The 12,632-nt window shown below is 44.7% G+C and overlaps 1 long non-coding RNA gene across 1 annotated transcript in view; it reads right to left on the bottom strand.

The window, feature by feature from the left end:
* Positions 1–4,571: 4,571 nt before the first annotated feature.
* Positions 4,572–12,632, bottom strand: part of LOC122545898 (uncharacterized) — a 119,431-nt gene continuing 111,370 nt past the window's right edge. The window contains exon 3 of the long non-coding RNA XR_015758223.1: positions 4,572–5,438. This is a non-coding gene — a long non-coding RNA (uncharacterized LOC122545898). The remainder of the gene's footprint in view (positions 5,439–12,632) is intronic.

The raw sequence follows: 12,632 nt of genomic DNA, 5'->3' as shown, positions 1-12,632 counted from the left end.
GTGTCGTTTCGTGGCTAGTTGATGTTCATGTACTGCGACCCCTAGGACTCATAACGGCACACAAACCAACAGCCACGCTCAGACAACAACTCACCAGAACGAAAAACCTGATACCCAACATGAGCAAAACTAATGTAGTGTACAAAATACCATGCCACATACGCAGACAACAAGCAACATGAATTCGACTGGGACAACACTACTATCATAGGGCAAGCCAGACAGAGAACAGCCAGGGAATTCCTAGAGGCATGGCATTCATCCACAAACTCCATCAACAAACACGTCGACCTGGATCCAATATACCAACCACTACAGCGGACAGCTGAAACTGTCAACCGGAAGCGGCAGGGACAGACCACTATAAACACTGGAGGAAACATCAAAGAAGCGCTTCGCAGGAGGCTCCCAAGCACTGATTATGTCGCCTAGCCAGGGGACGAAATGTTTGCAACAAAAATTTCTATTTATGTGTTTAGGTTTTCTTGGGTTGGTGACATAATTTCCTGTTCTTTTTTCTCAGGGGGTGGTAAATGGGATCCAAGTCAATGTCTTTGTTGATAGAGGTCCAGTTGGAATGCCATGCTTCTAAGCATTCCAACTGGAACTCTATCAACAAAGACATTGACTTGGATCCCATTTACCACCCCCTGAGAAAAGAACAAGAAATGACATCACCAGAGGAAATGACATCACCAACCCAAGGAAACCAAAACACAAAAATCGAAAGCGGACCATGACACCAGTACTTCATCTCGAGGCTCACTGCTGATGTTACCTAGTATGGTGATGAAATGTCTGAAAATGAACCTTCCAGCTCAGCGAGCAAACCTACACACAGAAAGGAGCTCAAGAAAATTACAATCAGTGGAGGAAGAAGTAACAAAAGGATTGATGAGGGCAGAGTGGTGGATGTGATCTATATGGACTTTAGTATGGCATACGACAAAGTTGCCCATGGGAGACTTGTAGCAAGTTTAGATCTCATGGAATACAGGGAGGACTAGAGTATTTGGATACAGAACTGACTTGAAGGGAGAAGATAGAGGGTGGTGGTGGAGAGTTGCTTTTCAGACCTAGAGGCCTGGGACCAGTGGAGTGCCACAAGGATCAGTGCTGAGTCAACAGCTTTTCATCATTTATCCAAATGATTTGAAAGTGAATGTGGAAGGTGTAGTTAATAAGTTTGCAGATGATACCAAAATTGGATGTGTAGTGGACAGCAAATAAGTTTACCTCAGATTACAATGGGATCTTAATCAGATGGGCCAATGGGGTGAAAAGTGGCAGATGGAGTTTAATTTAGATAAATGCGAAGTGCTGCATTTTGGAAAAGCAAGTCAGAGCATGACCTAAACACTTAATGGTAAGGTCCTCGAGAGTGTTCCTGAACAAATAGAGCTTGAAGTGCAGGTCCATAGCTCCTTGAAAGAAGATTCACTGGCAGATAGGGTAGTGAAGAAGGTGTTTGGTATGGTTTCCTTTATTGGTCAGAGAATTGAGTATAGGAGTTGGGAGGTCATGTTGCGGTTTTACAGGATATTGGTTAGGTCACTTTTGAAATATTGCATGCAATTCTAGTCGCCTTCCGAACGGAAGGATGTTGTGAAACTTGAAAGGGTTCATAAAAGGTTTACAGGGATGATGCCAGGATTGGAGGGAGTTGAATGGAGTTGTCCTGCTCGCCTTTAAACAATCCCCAAACCTCAAGCAGATCATTGTTCGTAGCAAACTGCCCGGCTTTCAGGATAACTCCATACGACACTGTCACGGTAGACGCTGCAAGACGTATCAGAGTGTGAACATGGATATCATCATTACACGTGGGGACACCTCCCACTATGTACATGGCAGGTACTCGTGTGACTCAGCCAATGTTATCTATCTCATACGCTTCAGGCAAGGATGCCCTGAGGCATGGTACACTGGTGAAACCAAGCAGAGGCTACGGCAACGGATGAATGGGCACTGCACAACAATCAACAGGTAGGAGTGTGCCCTTCCGGTTGGAGAACACTTCAGCGGTTCGGGGCATTCGACTTTGGACCTTCGGGAAACCATCCTCCAAGGCGGACTTTGGGCCAGGCAGCAGCGAAAAGTGGCCAAGCAGAGGCTGATAGCTAAGTTCGGTACCCGGAGGGATGGCCTCAACCGGGACCATGGATTCATGTCACACTGCAGGTGACCACCATTGCACTATATGCACACACACATGCACACACATATGCACGTTCTCTCACAGACACTCACAAGGCCCCCCACTCACCCACACACACACACACACACACAAACCCACATGCATACATACACATGTACATTTGTGGGGTGAATTTGTACTTGCAGGGCTACATCGTACTTTGCTCAAAACCTGCATGAATCTATGTAAGATTCTGTTAATTCATTTTTCATAATGTTTAGAATCAGTCTAAACATTATGGCACAGATAGCAGCACACAGGGAGCTAACACCTTCAATACATTATCTGAGCTGACACCAATTGTTAAATTCACTTGAGAATGTAACTTTTAAAAAAGGCTTTGCAATTTACAAATGAAAGAAGTGAAACTAACATGGTCATTCTAACAGACAAGAGACTTAACAAACAATCAAGGTATTTTTCAATGTATAATTTCAGTTACATCACAACTGTAAACTTTTTCTATAAATTCTGTGTGTTACAATCATGTACTCTACAACCATCTGATGAAGGAGCAACACTCCGAAAGCTAGTGCTTCCAATTAAACCAGTTGGACTATAACCTGGTGTTGTGTGATTTTTAACTTTGTACGTCACAGTCCAACACTGGCATCTCCAAATCGTGTAAATATAAATTCAGCATTCTCCTGTATCTCCACAATGAAGTGTGCTAAACACAGAGGAGCTCTGGGGCGGCTTTCGTTGCAGCATAAGTGGGGGAAAAAGAGAAAAATTCACCTAATCTTTCTTGATCAGTATTGAGTGTTTCAAGAAATCGCAGAATTGTTATGGGGCAGAAAGAGGCTGTTCAGTCCATCCAGTATGCACATCTCTCTGAATAAGCATCATGACTCAGTGCCATTCCCCTCTGTTTTTTCCTGTGCCCTTACACATTATTTTCATTTAAATAACCATCTGATGCTTCTTGCCTGCCTCATTGAACCTACCTCCGTAACATTTCCAGGCAGCGCATTCCGCTGTGTGACACTTGCTTTCGGTCTGCTGTGTGAGAGAAGTTTTATTTTGCAAGTCACGTTTCCTTCTTTTGCAAATGACCTTATATCCCTTCCCCCAGGTTCTCCATCCTTTTATAAGGGGTAACAATTGCTCCCAATCTACTTTATCCTGCCCACTCATGACTTTGAAACCTTTTATCAAATCTCCTCTCAGTGTTCTTCTTCTGAGGAGGACATTGGCAACCTCTCTGATCTATCTGACACTGATGTGGTGATGTTTGCCAATGGTTGCACAGTGTTCAGCCACCAGTTGCGACTCCTCAGGTACTGAAGCAGTCCATGTTCAAATACAACACGATCTGGACAATATCCAGTCTCTAGCTGATAAGTGGCAAGTAACACCACACTGAACAAGGTGCCGCACAGGGCACTGTGACACAAGATAAACCCCACGGTGTAAGGGACAAGATACTGGCAAGGGTAGAGGATTGGCTGGTCGGAAGAAGGCAGAGAGTGGGGATAAAGGGGTCTTTTTCAGGAAGGCAGACTAGCAGAGTACCACAGGAGTCAGTGTTGGGACCACAACTATTCATGCTATACATTAATGATCTGGATGAAGGAACTGAGGGCATTGTTAGTACATTTAGAGATGACACCCATAATGTCTATCTCCTTTTGCATCCTAGGAGCACTGAATTTGTTTTCCCTAGCTGCGGATAGATCGCTCTGAATGTGCGTGTGTTACACAGTGCTGCCTGTAGGTGTCTCTCTGAGTGTGAGCATGTCACTCAGTGCTGCCTGTCGGTGTCTCTCTGAATGTGGGTGTGTTACTCAGTGCTGCCTGTAGGTGTCTCTCTGAGTAACATACCCACACTCAGTGAGACACCTGCAGGCAGCATTAAGTTAAACACTCACACTCAGAGAGACACAGCTGACAATTTCTGTGAATGGTCGAAGATTTTTTCAGGGGCTACCCAACAAGCAGCAGGGATTGCACAGTGCGATCCCTTCAGCTGGGCTTGGACCAACTGATTGAAGAGGGAATGTGTCAGATTGTACTTATTAAGTCCTAACAGCTTTCAGTTTTTGTTCTTTTCACCTGATGAAGGAGCGTCGCTCCGAAAGCAAGTGTGCATCCAATTAAACCTGTTGCACTATAACCTGGTGTTGTGTGATTTTTAACTTTATACACCCCAGTCCAACACTGTCATCTCCAAATCATGTTCGTATTGGAATCTTATAACCTACTTAAATTCCTGATCAAAGGGTTTATTTGAAAAGGATTGATGATTGATGATTATAATTGATGGACAGGCCAAGCAACCAATTGTGACAATGACCTACTGAAATGCAACCAATCAATAGGGGGAGGGGGAGGTTGTCTATTTTCAAAGCACACAGAGACAAAGACTGAATTTTCATCTTTATTCCCTTTTCCACATTCACATTGACAGAAAAAAAACAATTGGAATTAATAGCCCAGAGAGTAAGCTGCTCAAATTCACAGCCACAATGGAGCTTGAGGAAAACACTTGTGGAGATTTTCTCAACAACATGAGAATCCTGTCCCTTTAAACAGTGATAAAACCTTAAATTGGAACTGGCGGCTGAGCAGGAAGAAGATCTGGTCTACTGAAGCAGAGATTTCTGAGGTTCACATTGTTTTGTACAGCTGACAGTCTTCAGCAACTTCAAGTAATTTTATTTAGCATCACAAGTCAACCCTGTCCCCACCAAACACTCCCAGGACAAGGACAGCATGAGGTTTTTTTACAGCATTAAGCTCTCTCGACACTGTCCAAAGACCTGCTTTAACATCCAAACCTCGGGAGTGTCTCCAAGTCAGTCCCGAGAAGGAAGAGAGTTGAAATTCAGTACTAACAATGACCTTTGTCCTGCCAGCTCTGCCCTGTTCTATTTAAAGTTGTGTCGCCTCTGTGGACTGTCTCAAACACTCTACACACATTCTGATCTCCTGATGCTCTTGCTGAGGGGAGAGGAGAGGGTCACGTGGGTGAGGGCACAGGAGAAGTGAGCGTTGGACTCCCAGTCAGACCCAGAGAAGGTCAGCAGGCTGCTGACACTGTAGGTGCTGTCCGAAGCTCGCAGGTAGTTGCTGGTCTGAATCCCGTCCGAAATGACTGCACCGTCCTTCTTCCACTGCACCTCCAGCTCATCAGGATAGAAGTGATTGGCAAGGCACACCAGAGTGGCAGTGCCCTTGGCATTGACCTGCTCCGGGGAGGGAGGCAGCAGGGTCAGCTTGGGCTGAGAGTTCTCACAGCCTGAAAGACAAGAGAAATAATTTTAATCCCTGCCATTTGAAGGGAATTCAACCCTCACAATATTCACTGGCAACACAATCTTTTTGAACATTTTTGGTCAATACAGAATAAACACGACAAAAGTATAGGCATTGTTCACATTGCTTCTTGGGATGTGAGTGTCACTGGCAGGGCCAGCATTTATTATCCATCCCTAATTGCTCCTGAGAGGGTGATGATGAAAGAGAAGGGACAGTTTTAAACCATCGTTTATGGAATGAAAGAGGGCAGCTGGAAGGGCGATCAATGGGGGAGCATTTCAGTGACAGTGATCAGAACTCAGTGAGATTGAGAGGAGGGATGGAAATGGAGAATTATGGAGCAAGTGTAAAAGTTTTCATTCTATTAAACTGTGTGGAGCTTTGGTAAAAGTGGACCGGAAGCAGTGACATGATGGGAAATCAGTGTCAGGGCAGTGGGAGCCCTCAAAGGACGAGACAGAGATCGTTCAGAATCTGTTCCCACAATGAGTAAGGGTGGGACTCCCAAATCTCGACCGAATGAACAAAGGGATTAGGGGTCATGCACTGACATGGATTGGGAACTGGTTGGCAGACAGGACAGAAAGAAGGAGTCTTTTTCTGAATGACAGGTAGTTACAACTTAGAGTACCACATGTGTCAGTCCTTGGTACCCAGTTATGCATAATATATAATCATAGAGTCATCGAGTCAGAGAGACCCAAAAGGCCCATCAGCCCATTGCGTCCATACTGGTCAAAAAACAACAACTCAATAATTGTCATCCATTTTTCCAGCAAGAGGAATTAGATATAGTTCTTCGGATTAAAGGGATCAAAGAATGTGGGGAGAAAGCCGGAAAAGGGGAACGTGTTGGATAATCAGCCATGATCATATTGAATGGTGGAGCAGGCTTGAGGGGCCAAATGTCCTACTGCTGCTCCTAGTTTGGACGTTTCTATCTTTTTCTCACACAATGAAGGAATGTCTCTCATCAATTTGAAGCTGGAGGTCACATGAGTGTGGAGGTGGAAGATGTGGCCATGGTGATTAATGCGGGTCAGTAAGGTGATCAAGAAGACACATGGGAGAAAGTGTTTTTCTTTTACCCTTAATGGAATGAGGACATTGCTGGATCAGTAGCATTTATTGCCCATCCCTAATCACCCAGAGGGCAGTTTAAAGTCAACCACATTGCTGTAGTTCTGTAGTCACATGGTAAGGATGGCCGTTTCCTTTGCTAAAGGACATTAAGGAATCAGATGGCGTTTTTCTGACAATCAACAATGGTTTCATGGTTGTCATTAGACTCTTAATTACAGATTTTGTTTGATTGAATTTGAATGCCACCGTCTGCTGGATCCTAACCCTGGTCCCCAGAACATTATCTGGATCTCTGGATTAACAGCTCAGCAATAATACCATTAGACCATCGCCTCCCTTATCTCATTTTCGGTTGACAGTGAAAGCAAGGAGTTTGTTTATTCTGGAACTGTATATAACCCCAGTTAGAGCACAGTGAGAGAACAGTGTACGGTTCTGGTCACCACATTACAGGAAGGATGTGATCTCATTAGAGACGGGGATAGAGGAGGATTTTGTCAGGAATGGGGAGTTTCAGTTTTGAGGAATGATTGGATTGGCTGGGACTGTTTTCTTTGGAACAGAAGAGGCTGAGGGAAGATTTGATCGTAGTGTGTAAATAATGGGGGGCCTGGATAAGGTGTGTAGGAAGGACTGATTTCCACAAGCACAGAGGGCAATAACCATGATGAGAGATTGAAATAATTTGGGGGCAGGGTTTGAGGGGAGTTGACGGTAATTGTTTTCCACCAGAGGCTGGTGGGATCTGAGACTGTCTGTCTGAAGGGGTGGGAGAGGCAGAAACTCTCATCACATTGAAAAACACTTGGATATTCACTTGAACAGTGAAACCTCCAGAGCTATGGAGCAAGAGCTGGAAAGTGGGATGGAGCTCGATACGTCTTTAACAAATCTCCGATCACCCACAGATCAGGAGAACTTTATCCGAGAACATTGGAGCAGACTTGGATCTACACAATTCAGGAAAGAGTCACATTGGGTGTCTGTGTAGAAGGTTGTAGATTACATTCCAAGCCTTGCTGCACACCACTAGGCTGACGTCAAGGGTGAGGCTGCAAAGAGTCTCAGTGTCCTGGGGTCAGATATGGTCACTGCTCCTAATGAACCCTGGAAGGTGAGAGTGCGCAGACAATGGGTGAGGATCCGGATCAGGAGACTCAAACCTTAATGACAGACTTGCATTTGTGTAGGACCTGTCCCCATCTCAGGATGCCCCAATGGATCTTTCCAGCAGACTGTGCATAGCAAGATCCCAAACACGGTATGATAATTAACAGAGGAATATATTTTTAGTGATTTTGACTGTGGGATAAATATTGACCAGGGACACCAGGGGGAACTGCCTGCTCTTCATCCAAAAGTGTCATGGAATGGCATCTTTCACAACCGAAAGACTCCCAGTTCATCCAAAAACAAAAATAATAGTTCCTTGAATGTGGAGTTGCAGGCAGGTGGGGGGGGGGGAGTAAATAAATAATTTGGTTTGCTTTCCTTTATTGGTCAGTGCATTGAGTATTGGAGTTGGGAGCTGTTGCGGGTGTACAAGACATTGGTTCTGGAACTTTTGGAATACTGTGTGCAATTCTGGTCGCCTTGCTGTAGGAAAAATGTTGTGAATCTTAAAATGGTTCAGAAAAGATTTACAAGGGTGTTGCCAAGGTTGGAGGGTTTGAGCAAAAGGAAGAGGCTGAACAAGCTGAGGCCATTTTCCCTGCAGCATTGCTGGTTGATGGGTGACCGTATAGAGGTTTATAAAATCATGTAGGGTTCAGATAGGGTGAATAGAGAAGATCTTTTCTCCAGAGTGGGGGAGTCCAGAACTGGAGGGCATAGGCTGAAGGTGACAATGGAAAGATTTAAAATGGACCGAAGGGACAACGTTTTCATTCAGAGGGTGTTAATTGTGTGGAATGAGCTGCCAGAAGAAGTGGTGAAGGCTGGTACAATTACAACATTTAAAAGGCATGGGTATATAAATAGGAAGAGTTTAGAGGGATATGGGTTAAATGCTGACAAACGGGACTAGATTAATTTAGGATATCTGGTCAACATGGACAAGTTGGACCGAAAGGTCTGTTTCTGTGCTGTCTATCTCTCTGACTCTAATTGTATTTCAATGCAGCCCTTAATACTTCAGGCTCGCCCAAAGACATTTACAGACTGTTTTGTTTGACAAGCAGTCACTGTTGCAATGCCAGTAAAGTGGCAGCCAGTTTCTACACAGCACGATCCCACTAGAAGCAATGAGATCAAAGAGCAATAATGATGTTGGCTCAACGATAAATATTGGCCTGAACTCAACCCAAAGAGAAAGTAATTTGGTTCAGTTGGATGGAAAATGAGAAAATGGAAGGTAAAGGAGAAGGGAGGATTGCTGGTTAGTGATGGGATTGATTATTACCAGAAAATAAAAGGAAGGGACGGAATTTTTGAATATCAAAGGAACCATAAAAGTGCAGGGAAAATCAATAATAGAACAAACTTAAAGAGTTTGTATCTAAACACACGAAGCATTCCGAGTAAGGTCAACAAAGTGATGCCACAAATTGAGATAAATTAAGTTTCCAAAGTTAAAGTGGAGGAGGGCTCAGGAGAGGGTATTCAAGTTTTTAGAAGATGTAATAAGTTTGAGAGGATGGAAAGGATCAGAGATCAAATATCAAGCACAGCAGATAAGAGGACAATGATGAGAAGGAGCTTAAAAATGTGTTGCTGGACAAATGCAGCAGGTCAAGCAGCATCCAGCATCTGCAGTCCTCACTTTCTCCTAATGATGAGAAGGAGGGCAGTCAATGCAGGACTGAGGGTGTTGTACTTAAAAGCACACAGTATACACAATGAGCTTGTAGTGCAGATTGAAACTGGCAGGTACGATGTTGTGGGTATCACAGAGACATGGCTGTAAGGGGATCCGGGCTGGGAACTAAATATACAAGAATGCATGTCCCATCAAAAGGACAGGTAGATGGTCAGAGGGGGGAAGAGTTGCCTTGTTAGTGAGAAATTAAATGAAATCAATAGCAAGAAGTGATAGAGAGTCAGAAGGTGTAGAATCTGGGTGGGTAGAGTTGAGGAACCGCAAGAAATAAAGAATCTGATGCAAGTTTTGTTCAGGTCTCCAAGCAGTAATCAGGGTGTTGGGAAGGAAATATATCAGGAGACAGAAAAGCCATAAACTAAATGTCAGGGCAGACTTCAATGGATAGGTGGACTGGGTAGCGCGTCTCAAGGAAAGGATTTCATGGAATGTCTATGAGATGGTTTTTGGAGCAGCTTGTGGTTGAGCCATTATGGAACAGGCATTTCAGGATTCAGAGATGTGTAATGAGGCAAACTTGATTAGTGAGTTTAAGGTGAAAGTATCCCTATGGATACGTGACCATAATACGACAGAATTCCCCCTGTGGTTTGAGAGGGAGAAGCTGCAATCAGATGGAACAGGATTTCAATTGAGTAAAGGGAACTACAAAGACATGAGGAAGGAGCTGGGCAGAGTTGACTGTAAGGGGAGCCGAGCAGGTAAGATGGTGGGGCAGCAAACAGCAGAGTTTCTGGGGTTAATTCAGGAAGCAGAGTAGGAATTCATCCCAAAAAAGAAGAAACATAATAAGGGGAGGACAAGGCAACCATGGCTGATGAGGGAGGTCAAGGACAGCATAAAAGCAAAAGAAAAAGCACACAATGTGGTGGAGAATAGTGGGAAGTCAGAGAATTGGGAAGCCTTTAAAAACCTGTAGAGGAAACTGAAAAATCATTAAGGGTGGAGAAGGTGAAATGTGGGGGTAAGCTAGCCAGTAATATAAAAGAAGGTTGCAAGTGTTTTATCAAATATATAAAAAGGAAGAGGGAGGCAAAAATAGACTTTGGATCGCTGGAAAATTAGGCTGGAGAACGAAGAATAGGAAATGAAGGAATAGCCGAGGAATTGAATCGATACTTTACATCAGTCTGCACCATGGAAAGCACCAGCAGCATACCAGGACTTCAAGACTGTCAGGGGGCAGAGGGGAGTGTAGTGGCCATCACTAAGGAGGAGGTACTGGGGAAGCTGAAAGGTCTGAATGTGGATAAATCACCCAGACTGGATGAACTACACCAGTGTGTTCTGAAGGAGATCGCTGAGGAGATTGTGAGGGCATTGGTGATGATCTTTCAGGAATCAATGGAGTCAGGGTGTGGAGGTGGGGTGTGGTGGGATGTGGTGGGGGCAAGGGACAGGAAAATGGCTCACACAATATCACTGTTTAAGAAGGGAGGGAGGTAGACGATGGGACACTATAGGCCAGTTAGCCTGGACTAAGTTGTTGGTAAAGTTTTAGACTTCAATTTAAGGATGAAATTGTAGAGGACTTGGAAGTGCAATGGTAAAATAGGGCTGAGTCAACACAGCTTCATCAAGGGGAGGTCATGCCTGGCAAATCTGCTAGAATTCGTTGAGGTGGCAATGAGCCAGTCAGACAAAGGAGAGTCAGAGGAAGTAATCTACTTGGATTTCCAGAAAACATTTGACATACGATAAGCGCCCATAGTTTTAGGGGCAATGTACTGGCATGGACTGAGGACTGGCAGGTTAGCATAAAGCAAAGAGTGAGGAACAATGGCAGCTGGTGACCAGTGGAGTTCTGCAGGGGTCAATGTTGGGACCATAACTATTCACATTATACATGAACAATCTGGATGAAGGAAGTGAAGACATTTTTGCTAAGTTTGAAGATGACATGAGATAGGTGGAGGGACAGGTAGTGTTGAGGAAGTGGGGAGGCTGTAAAAGGTCCTGGATAGGCTCAGAGAGTGGGCAAAGAAGTGGCAGATAGAATACAATGTGTTACAATGTGAGGTTATGCACTTTGGGAGGAAGAAGAGATGCAAAGACTGTTTTCTAAATGAGGAAAGCCTTTGGAAATCTAAAGCACAAACCTCATTCAGGTTTCTCTTCAGGTTAACAGGCAGGTCCAATTTGTGCTTGGGAAGGTAAATGAAATGATAGCATTCATTTCAATAGGGCCAGAATACAAGAGCAGAGATGTACTGCTGAGGCTGTGTAAGGCTCTGGTCAGACTGCATTTGGAATATTGTGAGCAGATTTGGGACACATATTTTAAGAAACAATGTGTTGGCATTGGAAGAGTTTACAAGAATGATCCTGGGGATGAAGAGCTTGTCATAAGAGGCATGGTTGAGGACTCTGGGTCTGTACTCAATGGAGTTTGGAGGGATGAGGAGAGATCTTATTGAAATTTGCAGAATACTGATAGGCCTGGACAGAGTGGATGGGGATAAGATGTTTCCAAAAACAGGAGAGACTCGGTAACCAAGGCACAGCCTCAGAATGAAGGGCCGACCCTTTAGAGCTGAGATGAGGAGGAATTTCTTCATCCAAAGGGTGGTGAATCTGTGGAACTCATTGTTACAGAGGGCAGTGGAGGCCAAGTCACTGAGTGTACTTAAGACAGAGATAAATAGGTTCGTAATTGTTAAGGGGATTGAAAGTACCTGTGAGTAGGCAGGAGAATGGCGGTGAGAAGCATATCTGCCAAGATCAAATGGCAGAGCAGATTCCATGGGCTGAATGGTTGATTTCTGCTCCTGTTTCTTAAAGTCTTCTGGAGAGTTTCCCCAAACCCCTGGAACACTGAACCCACTGGACTGTGAGCCCTGCTGGAGCTGTTTCTCATCAGAAGTTTGTCAAGAGATAACCAAAGAGTGGAAGAGTGTGCATCCATGTGGGAACTTCAGAATGCTTCCCAGCTTCTGGAGTACCATGAGTACAGAAGTGTGATCAGTGACAGCAGTTGGAGCTCCAGGTTTCAGAGCTTGAGCAGCAGCTGGTGTCAGTGTGGAGCATCCGTGAGGCTGAGAGCTGCGTGGAGAGCACGTTTCTAGATGTGGTCACTCTGCAGCTTCAGAGTATGCAGGGAGAGAGAGAATGGTGGAGCAGCAGACCGTCCAAAAGGACCAAGCAGCTAGTGCAGGAATCCCATGAGTGCATCTCACTCTCCAACCAGGTTTCAGTTCAGAATCCTAATGAGAATGATGGTTCATCTGGAGAGTGCAGCCAGAGCCAAGTCCCTGGCACCACGGCGGGGGGGGC

Source organism: Chiloscyllium plagiosum, unplaced genomic scaffold, assembly GCF_037043375.1.
Source record: "Chiloscyllium plagiosum isolate Xiang-an unplaced genomic scaffold, Cpla_swu_hap1 HiC_scaffold_9, whole genome shotgun sequence".
NCBI classification, from domain to species: domain Eukaryota; kingdom Metazoa; phylum Chordata; class Chondrichthyes; order Orectolobiformes; family Hemiscylliidae; genus Chiloscyllium; species Chiloscyllium plagiosum.
This window is presented reverse-complemented; position numbering and strand designations above follow the sequence as displayed.